Consider the following 21,224-nt stretch of genomic DNA (forward strand, 5'->3'; position numbering starts at 1 on the left):
GGCATCCTAGACCCCCTTAAGTCCAGAAAATGTTGGTGGGCCAAAATCGGTGTCAGAGAGCTCTGAATGTCCCAAAAACATTTGCAGCCTGAAAGGGGCATTAACCCGCATCCTAGACCACTGAAATTCCCAAAAATATATTTTGCACGAAAAATGCATCCGTCACCCCTAAGGCTCAGAATATGTTAGCAGCCCAAAAAAGGCCTTAAAATGCATTATAGGCCTGAAAAAATGTTGAAAACTTTGGAGGCCCAAAAAGGGGTTTACAGACATCCTAGACCCCCTAAAGTCCAGAAAATGTTGCTGGCCCAAAAACAGTGTCAGAGAGCTCTGCATGTCCCAAACAGATTTGCAGCCTGAAAGGGGCATTAAGCCGCATCCTAGACCATTGAAATCCCCCAAAATATTTTTGGCATGAAAAATGCAACCTATACCCCTGAAGCTCAGAATATGTTAGCAGCCCAAAAAAGGCCTTAAAATGCATGTTAGGTCTGCAAAAATGTTGAAAACTTTGGAGGCCCAAAAAAGAGGGTACAGGCATCCTAGACCCCCTAAAGTCCAGAAAATGATTGTGGCTCAAAAATGGTGTCAGAGAGCCCTGAATTCCCAAAAACATTTGCAGCCTGAAAGGGGTATTAACCCGCATCCTAGACCACTGAAATTCCCAAAAATATTTTTTGCACGAAAAATGCATCCTACACCCCTAAGGCTCAGAATATGTTAGCAGCCCAAAAAAGGCCTTAAAATGCATTTTAGGCCTGCAAAAATGTTGAAACCTTTGGAGGCCGAAAAAAGAGGTTTACAGGCATCCTAGACCCCCTAAAGTCCAGAAAATGTTGGTGGCCCAAAAACAGGGTCAGAGAGCTCGGCATGTCCCAAATACATTTGCAGCCTGAAAGGGGCATTAAGTTGCATCCTAGACCACTAAAATTCCCCAAAATATTTTTGGCACAAAAAATGCATACTACACCCCTGAAAGTTCTGAAAATGTTAGCAGCACAAAAATGCCTTAAAGTGCATCTTAGGCTTGCAAAAATGTTGATAACTTTGGAGGTGGAAAAAAGGGGTTTACAGGCATCCAACACCCCCTAAAGTCCAGAAAATGTTGGTGGCCCAAAAAATGGTGTCAGAGAGCCCTGAATGTCCCAAAAACATTTGCAGCATGAAAGGGGCATTAACCCGTATCCTAGACCACTGAAATTCCCAAAAATATTTTTGCACGAAAAATGCATCCTACACCGCTAAGGCTCAGAATATGTTAGCAGCCCAAAAAAGGCCTTAAAATGCATTTTAGGCCTGCAAAAATGTTGAAAATTTTGGAGGCCCAAAAAAGGGGTTTACAGGCATCCTAGACCCCCTAAAGTCCAGAAAATGTTGGTGGGCCAAAATCGGTGTCAGAGAGCTCTGAATGCCCCAAATACATTTGCAGCCTGAAAGGGGCATTAAGCCGCATCTTAGACCACTGAAATTCCCCAAAATATTTTTGGCATGAAAAATGCAAACTATACCCCTGAAGCTCAGAATATGTTAGCAGCCCAAAAAAGGCCTTAAAATGCATTTTAGGTCTGCAAAAATGTTGAAAACTTTGGAGGCCCAAAAAAGAGGGTACAGGCATCCTAGACCCCCTAAAGTCCAGAAAATGATTGTGGCTCAAAAATGGTGTCAGAGAGCCCTGAATTCCCAAAAACATTTGCAGCCTGAAAGGGGTATTAACCCGCATCCTAGACCACTGAAATTCCCAAAAATATTTTTTGCACGAAAAATGCATCCTACACCCCTAAGGCTCAGAATATGTTAGCAGCCCAAAAAAGGCCTTAAAATGCATTTTAGTCCTGCAAAAATGTTGAAACCTTTGGAGGCCGAAAAAAGGGGTTTACAGGCATCCTAGACCCCCTAAAGTCCAGAAAATGTTGGTGGGCCAAAATCGGTGTCAGAGAGCTCTGAATGTCCCAAAAATATTTGCAGCCTGAAAGGGGCATTAAGCCGCATCCTAGACCACTGAAATTCTCCAAAATATTTTTGGCATGAAAAATGCATCCTACACCCCTGAAAGCTCAGAATATGTTAGCAGCCCAAAAAAGGCCTTAAAATGCATTTTAGGCTTGCAAAAATGTTGAAAACTTTGGAGGCCCAACAAAGGGGTTTACAGGCATCCTAGACCCCCTAAAGTCCAGAAAATGTTGGTGGCCCAAAAATGGTGTCAGAGAGCCCTGAATGTCCCAAAAACATTTGCAGCCTGAAAGGGGCATTAACCCGCATCCTACACCACTGAAATTCCCAAAAATATCTTTTGCACGAAAAATGCATCCGTCACCCCTAGGGCTCAGAATATGTTAGCAGCCCAAAAAAGGCCTTAAAATGCATTTTAGGCCTGCAAAAATGTTGAAAACCTTGGAGGCCCAAAAAAGGGGTTTACAGACATCCTAGACCCCCTAAAGTCCAGAAAATGTTGGTGGCCCAAAAACAGGGTCAGAGAGCTCTGCATGTCCCAAACAGATTTGCAGCCTGAAAGGGGCATTAAGTTGCATCCTAGACCACTGAAATTCCCCAAAATATTTTTGGCACAAAAAATGCATACTACACCCCTGAAAGTTCTGAAAATGTTAGCAGCACAAAAATGCCTTAAAGTGCATCTTAGGCTTGCAAAAATGTTGATAACTTTGGAGGTGGAAAAAAGGGGTTTACAGGCATCCTACACCCCCTAAAGTCCAGAAAATGTTGGTGGCCCAAAAATGGTGTCAGAGAGCCCTGAATGTCCCAAAAACATTTGCAGCATGAAAGGGGCATTAACCCGTATCCTAGACCACTGAAATTCCCAAAAATATTTTTTGCACGAAAAATGCATCCTACACCGCTAAGGCTCAGAATATGTTAGCAGCCAAAAAAAGGCCTTAAAATGCATTTTACGCCTGCAAAAATGTTGAAAATTTTGGAGGCCCAAAAAAGGGGTTTACAGGCATCCTAGACCCCCTAAAGTCCAGAAAATGTTGGTGGGCCAAAATCGGTGTCAGAGAGCTCTGAATGCCCCAAATACATTTGCAGCCTGAAAGGGGCATTAAGCCGCATCCTAGACCACTGAAATTCCCCAAAATATTTTTGGCATGAAAAATGCAACCTATACCCCTGAAGCTCAGAATATGTTAGCAGCCCAAAAAAGGCCTTAAAATGCATTTTAGGCTTGCAAAAATGTTTAAACCTTTGGAGGTCGAAAAAAGGGGTTTACAGGCATCCTAGACCCCCTAAAGTCCAGAAAATGTTGGTGGGCCAAAATCGGTGTCAGAGAGCTCTGAATGTCCCAAAAATATTTGCAGCCTGAAAGGGGCATTAAGCCGCATCCTAGACCACTGAAATTCTCCAAAATATTTTTGGCATGAAAAATGCATCCTACACCCCTGAAAGCTCAGAATATGTTAGCAGCCCAAAAAAGGCCTTAAAATGCATTTTAGGCCTGCAAAAATGTTTAAACCTTTGGAGGCCCAACAAAGGGGTTTACAGGCATCCTAGACCCCCTAAAGTCCAGAAAATGTTGGTGGCCCAAAAATGGTGTCAGAGAGCCCTGAATGTCCCAAAAACATTTACAGCCTGAAAGGGGCATTAACCCGCATCCTAGACCACTGAAATTCCCAAAAATATTTTTTGCACGAAATATGCATCCGTCACCCCTAAGGCTCAGAGTATGTTAGCAGCCCAAAAAAGGCCTTAAAATGCATTTTAGGCCTTCAAAAATGTTGAAAACTTTGGAGGCCCAAAAAAGGGGTTTACAGACATCCTAGACCCCCTAAAGTCCAGAAAATGTTGCTGGCCCAAAAACAGTGTCAGAGAGCTCTGCATGTCCCAAACAGATTTACAGCCTGAAAGGGGCATTAAGTTGCATCCTAGACCACTGAAATTCCCCAAAATATTTTTGGCACAAAAAATGCATACTACACCCCTGAAAGTTCTGAAAATGTTAGCAGCCCGAAAATGCCTTAAAGTGCATCTTAGGCTTGCAAAAATGTTGATAACTTTGGAGGTGGAAAAAAGGGGTTTACAGGCATCCTACACCCCCTAAAGTCCAGAAAATGTTGGTGGCCCAAAAATGATGTCAGAGAGCCCTGAATGTCCCAAAAACATTTGCAGCATGAAAGGGGCATTAACCCGCATCCTAGACCACTGAAATTCCCAAAAATATTTTTTGCACGAAAAATGCATCCGTCACCACTAAGGCTCAGAATATGTTAGCAGCCCAAAAAAGGCCTTAAAATGCATGTTAGTTCTGCAAAAATGTTGAAAACTTTGGAGGCCCAAAAAAGAGGGTACAGGCATCCTAGACCCCCTAAAGTCCAGAAAATGATTGTGGCTCAAAAATGGTGTCAGAGAGCCCTGAATTCCCAAAAACATTTGCAGCCTGAAAGGGGCATTAAGTTGCATCCTAGACCACTGAAATTCCCAAAAATATTTTTTGCACGAAAAATGCATCCTACACCCTTAAGGCTCAGAATATGTTAGCAGCCCAAAAAAGGCCTTAAAATGCATTTTAGGTCTGCAAAAATGTTGAAAACTTTGGAGGCCCAAAAAAGAGGGTACATGCATCCTAGACCCCCTAAAGTCCAGAAAATGTTGGTGGCCCAAAAATGGTGTCAGAGAGCCCTGAATGTCCCAAAAACATTTGCAGCCTGAAAGGGGCATTAACCCGCATCCTAGACCCATGAAATTCCCAAAAATATTTTTTGCACGAAAAATGCATCCGTCACCCCTAAGGCTCAGAATATGTTAGCAGCCCAAAAAAAGGCCTTAAAATGCATTTTAGGCCTTCAAAAATGTTGAAAACTTTGGAGGCCCAAAAAAGGGGTTTACAGACATCCTAGACCCCCTAAAGTCCAGAAAATGTTGCTGGCCCAAAAACAGTGTCAGAGAGCTCTGCATGTCCCAAACAGATTTGCAGCCTGAAAGGGGCATTAAGTTGCATCCTAGACCACTGAAATTCCCCAAAATATTTTTGGCACAAAAAATGCATATTACACCCCTGAAAGTTCTGAAAATGTTAGCAGCACAAAAATGCCTTAAAGTGCATCTTAGGCTTGCAAAAATGTTGATAACTTTGGAGGTGGAAAAAAGGGTTTACAGGCATCCTACACCCCCTAAAGTCCAGAAAATGTTGGTGGCCCAGAAATGGTGTCAGAGAGCCCTGAATGTCCCAAAAACATTTGCAGCATGAAAGGGGCATTAACCCGCATCCTAGAACACTGAAATTCCCAAAAATATTTTTTGCACGAAAAATGCATCCTACACCGCTAAGGCTCAGAATATGTTAGCAGCCAAAAAAAGGCCTTAAAATGCATTTTACGCCTGCAAAAATGTTGAAAATTTTGGAGGCCCAAAAAAGGGGTTTACAGGCATCCTAGACCCCCTAAAGTCCAGAAAATGTTGGTGGGCCAAAATCGGTGTCAGAGAGCTCTGAATGCCCCAAATACATTTGCAGCCTGAAAGGGGCATTAAGCCGCATCCTAGACCACTGAAATTCCCCAAAATATTTTTGGCATGAAAAATGCAACCTATACCCCTGAAGCTCAGAATATGTTAGCAGCCCAAAAAAGGCCTTAAAATGCATTTTAGGCTTGCAAAAATGTTTAAACCTTTGGAGGTCAAAAAAAGGGGTTTACAGCCTAGACCCCCTAAAGTCCAGAAAATGTTGGTGGGCCAAAATCGGTGTCAGAGAGCTCTGAATGTCCCAAAAATATTTGCAGCCTGAAAGGGGCATTAAGCCGCATCCTAGATCACTGAAATTCTCCAAAATATTTTTGGCATGAAAAACGCATCCTACACCCCTGAAAGCTCAGAATATGTTAGCAGCCCAAAAAAGGCCTTAAAATGCATTTTAGGCCTGCAAAAATGTTTAAACCTTTGGAGGCCCAACAAAGGGGTTTACAGGCATCCTAGACCCCCTAAAGTCCAGAAAATGTTGGTGGCCCAAAAATGGTGTCAGAGAGCCCTGAATGTCCCAAAAACATTTACAGCCTGAAAGGGGCATTAACCCGCATCCTAGACCACTGAAATTCCCAAAAATATTTTTTGCACGAAATATGCATCCGTCACCCCTAAGGCTCAGAGTATGTTAGCAGCCCAAAAAAGGCCTTAAAATGCATTTTAGGCCTTCAAAAATGTTGAAAACTTTGGAGGCCCAAAAAAGGGGTTTACAGACATCCTAGACCCCCTAAAGTCCAGAAAATGTTGCTGGCCCAAAAACAGTGTCAGAGAGCTCTGCATGTCCCAAACAGATTTACAGCCTGAAAGGGGCATTAAGTTGCATCCTAGACCACTGAAATTCCCCAAAATATTTTTGGCACAAAAAATGCATACTACACCCCTGAAAGTTCTGAAAATGTTAGCAGCCCGAAAATGCCTTAAAGTGCATCTTAGGCTTGCAAAAATGTTGATAACTTTGGAGGTGGAAAAAAGGGGTTTACAGGCATCCTACACCCCCTAAAGTCCAGAAAATGTTGGTGGCCCAAAAATGATGTCAGAGAGCCCTGAATGTCCCAAAAACATTTGCAGCATGAAAGGGGCATTAACCCGCATCCTAGACCACTGAAATTCCCAAAAATATTTTTTGCACGAAAAATGCATCCGTCACCACTAAGGCTCAGAATATGTTAGCAGCCCAAAAAAGGCCTTAAAATGCATGTTAGTTCTGCAAAAATGTTGAAAACTTTGGAGGCCCAAAAAAGAGGGTACAGGCATCCTAGACCCCCTAAAGTCCAGAAAATGATTGTGGCTCAAAAATGGTGTCAGAGAGCCCTGAATTCCCAAAAACATTTGCAGCCTGAAAGGGGCATTAACCCGCATCCTAGACCCATGAAATTCCCAAAAATATTTTTTGCACGAAAAATGCATCCGTCACCCCTAAGGCTCAGAATATGTTAGCAGCCCAAAAAAAGGCCTTAAAATGCATTTTAGGCCTTCAAAAATGTTGAAAACTTTGGAGGCCCAAAAAAGGGGTTTACAGACATCCTAGACCCCCTAAAGTCCAGAAAATGTTGCTGGCCCAAAAACAGTGTCAGAGAGCTCTGCATGTCCCAAACAGATTTGCAGCCTGAAAGGGGCATTAAGTTGCATCCTAGACCACTGAAATTCCCCAAAATATTTTTGGCACAAAAAATGCATATTACACCCCTGAAAGTTCTGAAAATGTTAGCAGCACAAAAATGCCTTAAAGTGCATCTTAGGCTTGCAAAAATGTTGATAACTTTGGAGGTGGAAAAAAGGGTTTACAGGCATCCTACACCCCCTAAAGTCCAGAAAATGTTGGTGGCCCAGAAATGGTGTCAGAGAGCCCTGAATGTCCCAAAAACATTTGCAGCATGAAAGGGGCATTAACCCGCATCCTAGAACACTGAAATTCCCAAAAATATTTTTTGCACGAAAAATGCATCCTACACCGCTAAGGCTCAGAATATGTTAGCAGCCAAAAAAAGGCCTTAAAATGCATTTTACGCCTGCAAAAATGTTGAAAATTTTGGAGGCCCAAAAAAGGGGTTTACAGGCATCCTAGACCCCCTAAAGTCCAGAAAATGTTGGTGGGCCAAAATCGGTGTCAGAGAGCTCTGAATGCCCCAAATACATTTGCAGCCTGAAAGGGGCATTAAGCCGCATCCTAGACCACTGAAATTCCCCAAAATATTTTTGGCATGAAAAATGCAACCTATACCCCTGAAGCTCAGAATATGTTAGCAGCCCAAAAAAGGCCTTAAAATGCATTTTAGGCTTGCAAAAATGTTTAAACCTTTGGAGGTCGAAAAAAGGGGTTTACAGGCATCCTAGACCCCCTAAAGTCCAGAAAATGTTGGTGGGCCAAAATCGGTGTCAGAGAGCTCTGAATGTCCCAAAAATATTTGCAGCCTGAAAGGGGCATTAAGCCGCATCCTAGACCACTGAAATTCTCCAAAATATTTTTGGCATGAAAAATGCATCCTACACCCCTGAAAGCTCAGAATATGTTAGCAGCCCAAAAAAGGCCTTAAAATGCATTTTAGGCCTGCAAAAATGTTTAAACCTTTGGAGGCCCAACAAAGGGGTTTACAGGCATCCTAGACCCCCTAAAGTCCAGAAAATGTTGGTGGCCCAAAAATGGTGTCAGAGAGCCCTGAATGTCCCAAAAACATTTACAGCCTGAAAGGGGCATTAACCCGCATCCTAGACCACTGAAATTCCCAAAAATATTTTTTGCACGAAATATGCATCCGTCACCCCTAAGGCTCAGAGTATGTTAGCAGCCCAAAAAAGGCCTTAAAATGCATTTTAGGCCTTCAAAAATGTTGAAAACTTTGGAGGCCCAAAAAAGGGGTTTACAGACATCCTAGACCCCCTAAAGTCCAGAAAATGTTGCTGGCCCAAAAACAGTGTCAGAGAGCTCTGCATGTCCCAAACAGATTTACAGCCTGAAAGGGGCATTAAGTTGCATCCTAGACCACTGAAATTCCCCAAAATATTTTTGGCACAAAAAATGCATACTACACCCCTGAAAGTTCTGAAAATGTTAGCAGCCCGAAAATGCCTTAAAGTGCATCTTAGGCTTGCAAAAATGTTGATAACTTTGGAGGTGGAAAAAAGGGGTTTACAGGCATCATACACCCCCTAAAGTCCAGAAAATGTTGGTGGCCCAAAAATGATGTCAGAGAGCCCTGAATGTCCCAAAAACATTTGCAGCATGAAAGGGGCATTAACCCGCATCCTAGACCACTGAAATTCCCAAAAATATTTTTTGCACGAAAAATGCATCCGTCACCACTAAGGCTCAGAATATGTTAGCAGCCCAAAAAAGGCCTTAAAATGCATGTTAGTTCTGCAAAAATGTTGAAAACTTTGGAGGCCCAAAAAAGAGGGTACAGGCATCCTAGACCCCCTAAAGTCCAGAAAATGATTGTGGCTCAAAAATGGTGTCAGAGAGCCCTGAATTCCCAAAAACATTTGCAGCCTGAAAGGGGCATTAAGTTGCATCCTAGACCACTGAAATTCCCAAAAATATTTTTTGCACGAAAAATGCATCCTACACCCTTAAGGCTCAGAATATGTTAGCAGCCCAAAAAAGGCCTTAAAATGCATTTTAGGTCTGCAAAAATGTTGAAAACTTTGGAGGCCCAAAAAAGAGGGTACATGCATCCTAGACCCCCTAAAGTCCAGAAAATGTTGGTGGCCCAAAAATGGTGTCAGAGAGCCCTGAATGTCCCAAAAACATTTGCAGCCTGAAAGGGGCATTAACCCGCATCCTAGACCACTGAAATTCCCAAAAATATTTTTTGCACGAAAAATGCATCCGTCACCCCTAAGGCTCAGAATATGTTAGCAGCCCAAAAAAAGGCCTTAAAATGCATTTTAGGCCTTCAAAAATGTTGAAAACTTTGGAGGCCCAAAAAAGGGGTTTACAGACATCCTAGACCCCCTAAAGTCCAGAAAATGTTGCTGGCCCAAAAACAGTGTCAGAGAGCTCTGCATGTCCCAAACAGATTTGCAGCCTGAAAGGGGCATTAAGTTGCATCCTAGACCACTGAAATTCCCCAAAATATTTTTGGCACAAAAAATGCATATTACACCCCTGAAAGTTCTGAAAATGTTAGCAGCACAAAAATGCCTTAAAGTGCATCTTAGGCTTGCAAAAATGTTGATAACTTTGGAGGTGGAAAAAAGGGTTTACAGGCATCCTACACCCCCTAAAGTCCAGAAAATGTTGGTGGCCCAGAAATGGTGTCAGAGAGCCCTGAACGTCCCAAAAACATTTGCAGCATGAAAGGGGCATTAACCCGCATCCTAGAACACTGAAATTCCCAAAAATATTTTTTTCACGAAAAATGCATCCTACACCGCTAAGGCTCAGAATATGTTAGCAGCCCAAAAAAGGCCTTAAAATGCATTTTACGCCTGCAAAAATGTTGAAAATTTTGGAGGCCCAAAAAAGGGGTTTACAGGCATCGTAGACCCCCTAAAGTCCAGAAAATGTTGGTGGGCCAAAATCGGTGTCAGAGAGCTCTGAATGCCCCAAATACATTTGCAGCCTGAAAGGGGCATTAAGCCGCATCCTAGACCACTGAAATTCCCCAAAATATTTTTGGCATGAAAAATGCAACCTATACCCCTGAAGCTCAGAATATGTTAGCAGCCCAAAAAAGGCCTTAAAATGCATGTTAGGTCTGCAAAAATGTTGAAAACTTTGGAGGCCCAAAAAAGAGGGTACAGGCATCCTAGACCCCCTAAAGTCCAGAAAATGATTGTGGCTCAAAAATGGTGTCAGAGAGCCCTGAATTCCCAAAAACATTTGCAGCCTGAAAGGGGCATTAACCCGCATCCTAGACCACTGAAATTCCCAAAAATATTTTTTGCACGAAAAATGCATCCGTCACCCCTAAGGCTCAGAATATGTTAGCAGCCCAAAAAAGGCCTTAAAATGCATTTTAGGCCTGCAAAAATGTTGAAAACTTTGGAGGCCCAAAAAAGGGGTTTACAGGCATCCTAGACCCCCTAAAGTCCAGAAAATGTTGGTGGCCCAAAAATGGTGTCAGAGAGCCCTGAATGTCCCAAAAACATTTACAGCCTGAAAGGGGCATTAACCCGCATCCTAGACCACTGAAATTCCCAAAAATATTTTTTGCACGAAAAATGCATCCGTCACCCCTAAGGCTCAGAATATGTTAGCAGCCCAAAAAAGGCCTTAAAATGCATTTTAGGCCTTCAAAAATATTGAAAACTTTGGAGGCCCAAAAAAGGGGTTTACAGACATCCTAGACCCCCTAAAGTCCAGAAAATGTTGCTGGCCCAAAAACAGTGTCAGAGAGCTCTGCATGTCCCAAAAACATTTGCAGCCTGAAAGGGGCATTAAGTTGCATCCTAGACCACTGAAATTCCCCAAAATATTTTTGGCACAAAAAATGCATACTACACCCCTGAAAGTTCTGAAAATGTTAGCAGCCCGAAAATGCCTTAAAGTGCATCTTAGGCTTGCAAAAATGTTGATAACTTTGGAGGTGGAAAAAATGGGTTTACAGGCATCCTACAACCCCTAAAGTCCAGAAAATGTTGGTGGGCCAAAATCGGTGTCAGAGAGCTCTGAATGCCCCAAATACATTTGCAGCCTGAAAGGGGCATTAAGCCGCATCCTAGACCATTGAAATTCCCCAAAATATTTTTGGCATGAAAAATGCAACCTATACACCTGAAGCTCAGAATATGTTAGCAGCCCAAAAAAGGCCTTAAAATGCATGTTAGTTCTGCAAAAATGTTGAAAACTTTGGAGGCCCAAAAAAGAGGGTACAGGCATCCTAGACCCCCTAAAGTGCAGAAAATGATTGTGGCTCAAAAATGGTGTCAGAGAGCCCTGAATTCCCAAAAACATTTGCAGCCTGAAAGGGGCATTAAGTTGCATCCTAGACCACTGAAATTCCCAAAAATATTTTTTGCACGAAAAATGCATCCTACACCCCTAAGGCTCAGAATATGTTAGCAGCCCAAAAAAGGCCTTAAAATGCATTTTAGGTCTGCAAAAATGTTGAAAACTTTGGAGGCCCAAAAAAGAGGGTACAGGCATCCTAGACCCCCTAAAGTCCAGAAAATGTTGGTGGCCCAAAAATGGTGTCAGAGAGCCCTGAATGTCCCAAAAACATTTGCAGCCTGAAAGGGGCATTAACCCGCATCCTAGACCACTGAAATTCCCAAAAATATTTTTTGCACGAAAAATGCATCCGTCACCCCTAGGGCTCAGAATATGTTAGCAGCCCAAAAAAGGCCTTAAAATGCATTTTAGGCCTGCAAAAATGTTGAAAACTTTGGAGGCCCAAAAAAGGGGTTTACAGACATCCTAGACCCCCTAAGGTCCAGAAAATGTTGGTGGCCCAAAAACAGGGTCAGAGAGCTCTGCATGTCCCAAATACATTTGCAGCCTGAAAGGGGCATTAAGCCGCATCCTAGACCATTGAAATTCTCCAAAATATTTTTGGCACAAAAAATGCATACTACACCCCTGAAAGTTCTGAAAATGTTAGCAGCACAAAAATGCCTTATAGTGCATCTTAGGCTTGCAAAAATGTTGATAACTTTGGAGGTGGAAAAAAGGGGTTTACAGGCATCCAACACCCCCTGAAGTCCAGAAAATGTTGGTGGCCCAAAACATGGTGTCAGAGAGCCCTGAATGTCCCAAAAACATTTGCAGCATGAAAGGGACATTAACCCGCATCCTAGACCACTGAAATTCCCAAAAATATTTTTTGCACAAAAAATGCATCCACACCGCTAAGGCTCAGAATATGTTAGCAGCCCAAAAAAGGCCTCAAAATGCATTTTACGCCTGCAAAAATGTTGAACATTTTGGAGGCCCAAAAAAGGGGTTTACAGGCATCCTAGACCCCCTAAAGTCCAGAAAATGTTGGTGGGCCAAAATCGGTGTCAGAGAACTCTGAATGCCCCAAATACATTTGCAGCCTGAAAGGGGCATTAAGCCGCATCCTAGACCATTGAAATTCCCCAAAATATTTTTGGCATGAAAAATGCAACCTATACCCCTGAAGCTCAGAATATGTTAGCAGCCCAAAAAAGGCCTTAAAATGCATGTTAGTTCTGCAAAAATGTTGAAAACTTTGGAGGCCCAAAAAAGAGGGTACATGCATCCTAGACCCCCTAAAGTCCAGAAAATGTTGGTGGCCCAAAAATGGTGTCAGAGAGCCCTGAATGTCCCAAAAACATTTGCAGCCTGAAAGGGGCATTAACCCGCATCCTAGACCACTGAAATTCCCAAAAATATTTTTTGCACGAAAAATGCATCCGTCACCCCTAAGGCTCAGAATATGTTAGCAGCCCAAAAAAAGGCCTTAAAATGCATTTTAGGCCTTCAAAAATGTTGAAAACTTTGGAGGCCCAAAAAAGGGGTTTACAGACATCCTAGACCCCCTAAAGTCCAGAAAATGTTGCTGGCCCAAAAACAGTGTCAGAGAGCTCTGCATGTCCCAAACAGATTTGCAGCCTGAAAGGGGCTAAGTTGCATCCTAGACCACTGAAATTCCCCAAAATATTTTTGCCACAAAAAATGCATATTACACCCCTGAAAGTTCTGAAAATGTTAGCAGCACAAAAATGCCTTAAAGTGCATCTTAGGCTTGCAAAAATGTTGATAACTTTGGAGGTGGAAAAAAGGGTTTACAGGCATCCTACACCCCCTAAAGTCCAGAAAATGTTGGTGGCCCAGAAATGGTGTCAGAGAGCCCTGAATGTCCCAAAAACATTTGCAGCATGAAAGGGGCATTAACCCGCATCCTAGAACACTGAAATTCCCAAAAATATTTTTTTCACGAAAAATGCATCCTACACCGCTAAGGCTCAGAATATGTTAGCAGCCCAAAAAAGGCCTTAAAATGCATTTTACGCCTGCAAAAATGTTGAAAATTTTGGAGGCCCAAAAAAGGGGTTTACAGGCATCGTAGACCCCCTAAAGTCCAGAAAATGTTGGTGGGCCAAAATCGGTGTCAGAGAGCTCTGAATGCCCCAAATACATTTGCAGCCTGAAAGGGGCATTAAGCCGCATCCTAGACCACTGAAATTCTCCAAAATATTTTTAGCATGAAAAATGCATCCTACACCCCTGAAAGCTCAGAATATGTTAGCAGCCCAAAAAAGGCCTTAAAATGCATTTTAGGCCTGCAAAAATGTTGAAAACTTTGGAGGCCCAAAAAAGGGGTTTACAGGCATCCTAGACCCCCTAAAGTCCAGAAAATGTTGGTGGCACAAAAATGGTGTCAGAGAGCCCTGAATGTCCCAAAAACATTTACAGCCTGAAAGGGGCATTAACCCGCATCCTAGACCACTGAAATTCCCAAAAATATTTTTTGCACGAAAAATGCATCCGTCACCCCTAAGGCTCAGAATATGTTAGCAGCCCAAAAAAGGCCTTAAAATGCATTTTAGGCCTTCAAAAATGTTGAAAACTTTGGAGGCCCAAAAAAGGGGTTTACAGACATCCTAGACCCCCTAAAGTCCAGAAAATGTTGCTGGCCCAAAAACAGTGTCAGAGAGCTCTGCATGTCCCAAACAGATTTGCAGCCTGAAAGGGGCATTAAGTTGCATCCTAGACCACTGAAATTCCCCAAAATATTTTTGGCACAAAAAATGCATACTACACCCCTGAAAGTTCTGAAAATGTTAGCAGCCCGAAAATGCCTTAAAGTGCATCTTAGGCTTGCAAAAATGTTGATAACTTTGGAGGTGGAAAAAAGGGGTTTACAGGCATCCTACAACCCCTAAAGTCCAGAAAATGTTGGTGGCCCAAAAATGATGTCAGAGAGCCCTGAATGTCCCAAAAACATTTGCAGCATGAAAGGGGCATTAACCCGCATCCTAGACCACTGAAATTCTCAAAAATATTTTTTGCACGAAAAATGCATCCGTCACCACTAAGGCTCAGAATATGTTAGCAGCCCAAAAAAGGCCTTAAAATGCATTTTAGGCATGCAAAAATGTTGAAAACTTTGGAGGCCCAAAAAAGGGGTTTACAGGCATCCTAGACCCCCTAAAGTCCAGAAAATGTTGGTGGGCCAAAATCGGTGTCAGAGAGCTCTGAATGCCCCAAATACATTTGCAGCCTGAAAGGGGCATTAAGCCGCATCCTAGACCATTGAAATTCCCCAAAATATTTTTGGCATGAAAAATGCAACCTATACCCCTGAAGCTCAGAATATGTTAGCAGCCCAAAAAAGGCCTTAAAATGCATGTTAGTTCTGCAAAAATGTTGAAAACTTTGGAGGCCCAAAAAAGAGGGTACAGGCATCCTAGACCCCCTAAAGTCCAGAAAATGATTGTGGCTCAAAAATGGTGTCAGAGAGCCCTGAATTCCCAAAAACATTTGCAGCCTGAAAGGGGCATTAAGTTGCATCCTAGACCACTGAAATTCCCAAAAATATTTTTTGCACGAAAAATGCATCCTACACCCCTAAGGCTCAGAATATGTTAGCAGCCCAAAAAAGGCCTTAAAATGCATTTTAGGTCTGCAAAAATGTTGAAAACTTTGGAGGCCCAAAAAAGAGGGTACAGGCATCCTAGACCCCCTAAAGTCCAGAAAATGTTGGTGGCCCAAAAATGGTGTCAGAGAGCCCTGAATGTCCCAAAAACATTTGCAGCCTGAAAGGGGCATTAACCCGCATCCTAGACCACTGAAATTCCCAAAAATATTTTTTGCACGAAAAATGCATCCGTCACCCCTAGGGCTCAGAATATGTTAGCAGCCCAAAAAAGGCCTTAAAATGCATTTTAGGCCTGCAAAAATGTTGAAAACTTTGGAGGCCCAAAAAAGGGGTTTACAGGCATCCAACACCCCCTAAAGTCCAGAAAATGTTGGTGGGCCAAAATCGGAGTCAGAGAGCTCTGAATGCCCCAAATACATTTGCAGCCTGAAAGGGGCATTAAGCCGCATCCTAGACCACTGAAATTCCCCAAAATATTTTTGGCATGAAAAATGCATACGTCACCCCTGAAGCTCAGAATATGTTAGCAGCCCAAAAAAGGCCTTAAAATGCATTTTAGGTCTGCAAAAATGTTGAAAACTTTGGAGGCCCAAAAAAGAGGGTACAGGCATCCTAGACCCCCTAAAGTCCAGAAAATGATTGTGGCTCAAAAATGGTGTCAGAGAGCCCTGAATGTCCCAAAAACATGTACAGCCTGAAAGGGGCATTAACCCGCATCCTAGACCACTGAAATTCCCAAAAATATTTTTTGCACGAAAAATGCATACGTCACCCCTAAGGCTCAGAATATGTTAGCAGCCCAAAAAAGGCCTTAAAATGCATTTTAGGCCTTCAAAAATGTTGAAAACTTTGGAGGCCCAAAAAAGGGGTTTACAGACATCCTAGACCCCCTAAAGTCCAGAAAATGTTGCTGGCCCAAAAACAGTGTCAGAGAGCCCTGAATGTCCCAAAAACATTTGCAGCATGAAAGGGGCATTAACCCGCATCCTAGACCACTGAAATTCCCAAAAATATTTTTTGCACGAAAAATGCATCCGTCACCACTAAGGCTCAGAATATGTTAGCAGCCCAAAAAAGGCCTTAAAATGCATTTTAGGTCTGCAAAAATGTTGAAAACTTTGGAGGCCCAAAAAAGGGGTTTACAGGCATCCTAGACCCCCTAAAGTCCAGAAAATGTTGGTGGGCCAAAATCGGTGTCAGAGAACTCTGAATGCCCCAAATACATTTGCAGCCTGAAAGGGGCATTAAGCCGCATCCTAGACCATTGAAATTCCCCAAAATATTTTTGGCATGAAAAATGCAACCTATACCCCTGAAGCTCAGAATATGTTAGCAGCCCAAAAAAGGCCTTAAAATGCATGTTAGTTCTGCAAAAATGTTGAAAACTTTGGAGGCCCAAAAAAGAGGGTACAGGCATCCTAGACCCCCTAAAGTCCAGAAAATGATTGTGGCTCAAAAATGGTGTCAGAGAGCCCTGAATTCCCAAAAACATTTGCAGCCTGAAAGGGGTATTAACCCGCATCCTAGACCACTGAAATTCCCAAAAATATCTTTTGCACGAAAAATGCATCCTACACCCCTAAGGCTCAGAATATGTTAGCAGCCCAAAAAAAGGCCTTAAAATGCATTTTAGGACTGCAAAAATGTTGAAACCTTTGGAGGCCGAAAAAAGAGGTTTACAGGCATCCTAGACCCCCTAAAGTCCCGAAAATGTTGGTGGGCCAAAATCGGTGTCAGAGAGCTCTGAATGTCCCAAAAACATTTGCAGCCTGAAAGGGGCATTAACCCCCCGCATCCTAGACCACTGAAATTCCCAAAAATATTTTTTGCACGAAAAATGCATCCGTCACCCCTAGGGCTCAGAATATGTTAGCAGCCCAAAAAAGGCCTTAAAATGCATTTTAGGCCTGCAAAAATGTTGAAAACTTTGGAGGCCCAAAAAAGGGGTTTACAGACATCCTAGACCCCCTAAAGTCCAGAAAATGTTGGTGGCCTAAAAACAGGGTCAGAGAGCTCTGCATGTCCCAAACAGATTTGCATCCTGAAAGGGGCATTAAGCCGCATCCTAGACCACTGAAATTCCCCAAAATATTTTTGGCATGATTAATGCAACCTATACCCCTGTAGCTCAGAATATGTTAGCAGCCCAAAAAAGGCCTTAAAATGCATTTTAGGTCTGCAAAAATGTTGAGAACTTTGGAGGCCCAAAAAAGAGGGTACAGGCATCCTAGACCCCCTAAAGTCCAGAAAATGATTGTGGCTCAAAAATGGTGTCAGAGAGCCCTGAATTCCCAAAAACATTTGCAGCCTGAAAGGGGTATTAACCCGCATCCTAGACCACTGAAATTCCCAAAAATATTTTTTGCACGAAAAATGCATCCTACACCCCTAAGGCTCAGAATATGTTAGCAGCCCAAAAAAGGCCTTAAAATGCATTTTAGGTCTGCAAAAATGTTGAAAACTTTGGAGGCCCAAAAAAGGGGTTTACAGACATCCTAGACCCCCTAAAGTCCAGAAAATGTTGCTGGCCCAAAAACAGTGTCAGAGAGCTCTGCATGTCCCAAACAGATTTGCAGCCTGAAAGGGGCAATAAGTTGCATCTTAGACCACTGAAATTCCCCAAAACATTTTTGGCACAAAAAATGCATACTACACCCCTGAAAGTTCTGAAAATGTTAGCAGCCCGAAAATGCCTTAAAGTGCATCTTAGGCTTGCAAAAATGTTGATAACTTTGGAGGTGGAAAAAAGGGGTTTACAGGCATCCTACACCCCCTAAAGTCCAGAAAATGTTGGTGGCCCAAAAATGGTGTCAGAGAGCTCTGAATGCCCCAAATACATTTGCAGCCTGAAAGGGGCATTAACCCGCATCCTAGACCATTGAAATTCCCCAAAATATTTTTGGCATGAAAAATGCAACCTATACCCCTGAAGCTCAGAATATGTTAGCAGCCCAAAAAAGGCCTTAAAATGCATGTTAGGTCTGCAAAAATGTTGAAAACTTTGGAGGCCGAAAAAAGAGGGTACAGGCATCCTAGACCCCCTAAAGTCCAGAAAATGATTGTGGCTCAAAAATGGTGTCAGAGAGCCCTGAATTCCCAAAAACATTTGCAGCCTGAAAGGGGTATTAACCCGCATCCTAGACCACTGAAATTCCCAAAAATATTTTTTGCACGAAAAATGCATCCTACACCCCTAAGGCTCAGAATATGTTAGCAGCCCAAAAAAGGCCTTAAAATGCATTTTAGGCCTGCAAAAATGTTGAAACCTTTGGAGGCTGAAAAAAGAGGTTTACAGGCATCCTAGACCCCCTAAAGTCCAGAAAATGTTGGTGGCCCAAAAACAGGGTCAGAGAGCTCGGCATGTCCCAAATACATTTGCAGCCTGAAAGGGGCATTAAGTTGCATCCTAGACCACTGAAATTCCCCAAAATATTTTTGGCACAAAAAATGCATACTACACCCCTGAAAGTTCTGAAAATGTTAGCAGCACAAAAATGCCTTAAAGTGCATCTTAGGCCTGCAAAAATGTTGAAAACTTTAGAGGCCCAAAAAAGGGGTTTACAGGCATCCTAGACCCCCTAAAGTTCAGAAAATGTTGGTGCCCAAAAATGGTGTCAGAGAGCCCTGAATGTCCCAAAAACATGTGCAGCCTGAAAGGGGCATTAACCCGCATCCTAGACCACTGAAATTCCCAAAAATATTTTTTGCATGAAAAATGCATACTACACCCCTGAAAGTTCTGAAAATGTTAGCAGCACAAAAATGCCTTAAAGTGCATCTTAGGCTTGCAAAAATGTTGATAACTTTGGAGGTGGAAAAAAGGGTTTACAGGCATCCTACACCCCCTAAAGTCCAGAAAATGTTGGTGGCCCAAAAATGGTGTCAGAGAGCCCTGAATGTCCCAAAAACATTTGCAGCCTGAAAGGGGCATTAACCCGCATCCTAGACCACTGAAATTCCCAAAAATATTTTTTGCACGAAAAATGCATACTACACCTCTGAAAGTTCTGAAAATGTTAGCAGCACAAAAATGCCTTAAAGTGCATCTTAGGCTTGCAAAAATGTTGAAAACTTTAGAGGCCCAAAAAAGGGGTTTACAGGCATCCTAGACCCCCTAAAGTTCAGAAAATGTTGGTGCCCAAAAATGGTGTCAGAGAGCGCTGAATGTCCCAAAAACATTTGCAGCCTGAAAGGGGCATTAACCCGCATCCTAGACCACTGAAATTCCCAAAAATATTTTTTGCACGAAAAATGCATCCGTCACCCCTAAGGCTCAGAATATGTTAGCAGCCCAAAAAAGGCCTTAAAATGCATTTTAGGCCTGAAAAAATGTTGAAAACTTTGGAGGCCCAAAAAAGGGGTTTACAGACATCCTAGACCCCCTAAAGTCCAGAAAATGTTGCTGGCCCAAAAACAGTGTCAGAGAGCTCTGCATGTCCCAAACAGATTTGCAGCCTGAAAGGGGCATTAAGTTGCATCTTACACCACTGAAATTCCCCAAAATATTTTTGGCACAAAAAATGCATACTACACCCCTGAAAGTTCTGAAAATGTTAGCAGCCCGAAAATGCCTTAAAGTGCATCTTAGGCATGCAAAAATGTTGATAACTTTGGAGGTGGAAAAAAGGGGTTTACAGGCATCCTACACCCCCTAAAGTCCAGAAAATGTTGGTGGGCCAAAATCGGTGTCAGAGAGCTCTGAATGCCCCAAATACATTTGCAGCCTGAAAGGGGCATTAAGCCGCATCTTAGACCACTGAAATTCCCAAAAATATTTTTGGCATGAAAAATGCAACCTATACCCCTGAAGCTCAGAATATGTTAGCAGCCCAAAAAAGGCCTTAAAATGCATTTTAGGTCTGCAAAAATGTTGAAAACTTTGGAGGCCCAAAAAAGAGGGTACAGGCATCCTAGACCCCCTAAAGTCCAGAAAATGATTGTGGCTCAAAAATGGTGTCAGAGAGCCCCGAATGTCCCAAAAACATTTGCAGCATGAAAGGGGCATTAACCCGCATCCTAGACCACTGAAATTCCCAAAAATATTTTTTGCACAAAAAATGCATCCTACACCGCTAAGGCTCAGAATATGTTAGCAGCCCAAAAAAGGCCTTAAAATGCATTTTACGCCTGCAAAAATGTTGAAAATTTTGGAGGCCCAAAAAAGGGGTTTACAGGCATCCTAGACCCCCTAAAGTCCAGAAAATGTTGGTGGGCCAAAATCGGTGTCAGAGAGCTCTGAATGCCCCAAATACATTTGCAGCCTGAAAGGGGCATTAAGCCGCATCCTAGACCATTGAAATTCCCCAAAATATTTTTGGCATGAAAAATGCAACCTATACCCCTGAAGCTCAGAATATGTTAGCAGCCCAAAAAAGGCCTTAAAATGCATTTTAGGACTGCAAAAATGTTGAAACCTTTGGAGGCCAAAAAATGAGGTTTACAGGCATCCTAGACCCCCTAAAGTCCAGAAAATGTTGGTGGGCCAAAATTGGTGTCAGAGAGCTCTGAATGTCCCAAAAACATTTGCAGCCTGAAACGGGCATTAACCCCCCGCATCCTAGACCACTGAAATTCCCAAAAATATTTTTTGCACGAAAAATGCATCCGTCACCCCTAGGGCTCAGAATATGTTAGCAGCCCAAAAAAGGCCTTAAAATGCATTTTAGGCCTGCAAAAATGTTGAAAACTTTGGAGGCCCAAAAAAGGGGTTTACGGACATCCTAGACCCCCTAAAGTCCAGAAAATGTTGGTGGCCCAAAAACAGGGTCAGAGAGCTCTGCATGTCCCAAACAGATTTGCAGCCTGAAAGGGGCATTAAGTTGCATCCTAGACCATTGAAATTCCCAAAAATATTTTTTGCACGAAAAATGCATCCTACACCCCTAAGGCTCAGAATATGTTAGCAGCCCAAAAAAGGCCTTAAAATGCATTTTAGGTCTGCAAAAATGTTGAAAACTTTGGAGGCCCAAAAAAGAGGGTACAGGCATCCTAGACCCCCTAAAGTCCAGTAAATGTTGGTGGCCCAAAAATGGTGTCAGAGAGCCCTGAATGTCCCAAAAACATTTGCAGCCTGAAAGGGGCATTAACCCGCATCCTAGACCACTGAAATTCCCAAAAATATTTTTTGCACGAAAAATGCATACTACACCTCTGAAAGTTCTGAAAATGTTAGCAGCACAAAAATGCCTTAAAGTGCATCTTAGGCTTGCAAAAATGTTGAAAACTTTAGAGGCCCAAAAAAGGGGTTTACAG

This window comes from Ambystoma mexicanum, chromosome 7p (assembly GCF_040938575.1).
Source record: "Ambystoma mexicanum isolate Mex_15411 chromosome 7p, UKY_AmexF1_1, whole genome shotgun sequence".
Lineage (NCBI taxonomy): Eukaryota > Metazoa > Chordata > Amphibia > Caudata > Ambystomatidae > Ambystoma > Ambystoma mexicanum.